The sequence below is a fragment of the Lipotes vexillifer genome, unplaced genomic scaffold, assembly GCF_000442215.2.
Source record: "Lipotes vexillifer unplaced genomic scaffold, Lipotes_vexillifer_v1.1 scaffold84, whole genome shotgun sequence".
In the NCBI taxonomy this organism is placed as follows: domain Eukaryota; kingdom Metazoa; phylum Chordata; class Mammalia; order Artiodactyla; family Lipotidae; genus Lipotes; species Lipotes vexillifer.
The window spans coordinates 1,526,298-1,527,952 of record NW_006783414.1 but is presented as its reverse complement, the minus strand read 5'-3'; positions in this window follow the sequence as shown (position 1 = coordinate 1,527,952).

The window sequence follows — 1,655 nt, the reverse complement described above, 5'->3', positions numbered from 1 at the left end:
TCGGCAGGCGGACTCCCAACCACTGCGCCACCAGGGAAGCCCCCTGCCACCACTTTTGAAGTTGCTGGATAGGATCTTACTCTCTGCAAATGAAATGTTTCCCTGTACACAACCTGTTTTCACTTGTTGCCCATGGCCACTGGCCACTTGTGCCTGCAAAGATTGCTACCGAGCTCCAGCTCACAAGCATGCATTTGCTCACAAGCTTCAGAAAATAGGAGGGTTGTGTCTGGTTCTTATTATTAAAAGCAAACAAACCCATTATTAAAAGTAAACAGGCAGAACTGTTTTGCAACGATTGATTAAATGTATCCTGGCTGAAATTCACCCCTGTTACCCCAAACAAAGCCTCTCTTATTGAACATCTAAAGGGGGAATACCAGCAATGTCTTGTTAAGAAGAGCGCTCCCCACTTCTGAGTACCTGTTACAGGTTAGGCTCAAGAAGCACATTATCTCTAATCCTTAAGATTTAAAAGTGGGCGTTACAGTTTGCATTTTGCCAGTGATGGTACGGGCAGGTCAAGTAATTTGTTCATGGACACAGCTGAAATACAAAGCCATCAGGATCTGAACTTGAATCTCTATGACTCCAAAACCCACACCCATTCCATCCTGGCATGTTGCGCCATTAAAGACAGGTCTCCTGTGCTCCTGTTTTTGCTGTTGATTTCAAAGAAAAGCTCAAGACATAGGAGAAGGAAGCTTGCGTCTGCCCTGGCAAAACCTCCTGAAATTGCAGGCATGCTTGTGGGGTTGCAGGGGAGAGGGAGCCCTGGGCCACCTAGGTCACTTAAATGTGTGAAGTGGGTGGAGCAAAGTCTGTTGATGCTAAGTTCCTGGTGCTCAGTATCTTGCCCCCATGCCTGCCTAATTCTTATGCCACTTTATGCACTCTGCCATCCAAACAAATCAGAATGCAGCTTTACAGGTCCAGGATCTTGGCCTTGCCAGTGAATCTAGAGTTAACTCACTCTTGGTGATAGACTCCCACTAACCAAACTTATGAGAGACAGATGTATAGGTAGAATGTTAATTGGCTACAGTAGAATTCTGTTTACCTAGGAGTCTTAGTGCTAGAAGCATTTCAGCAATGGGATTATTCTAAAATAAGTTTTAAAATCTCTAAAATTATGCTATTGGAAGACTCGGGAAACAATTTGTTATGAGTGCAATGCTGGGTAATAGATTTACCACACCACCAATGACTAGTTGGGGATGACAAAGCAGGCAAATATCTTGATGTGGACGGATGGTGTTACTGTTATAAAGAGGCAGTGACTCCATCAGAGCTACTCCATGTTGTGAAAAAACCTTATGAATATATGGAGTAAAAAAATCCATTTACTGGGAAACAGACAATTCTTCAAAAGTTTACAAATAGATTTTCCATATGACCCAGCAGTTCCACTATAGGTAGATGCCCAGGAGAATTGAAAACATACGTCCACATAAAGACTTGCTCACAATTGTTCACAGTATCTTTATTCATAATAGCCAATAGGTGGAAACAATTCCAATGTCCATGAATTGATGAATGAATAAACAAAATGTGGTATATCCATAAAATGGAATATTATTCTGCCATCAAAAGGAATGAATTACTGACACGTGCTGTGACATGGATGAACCTTGAAAACATTATGCTACATGAAA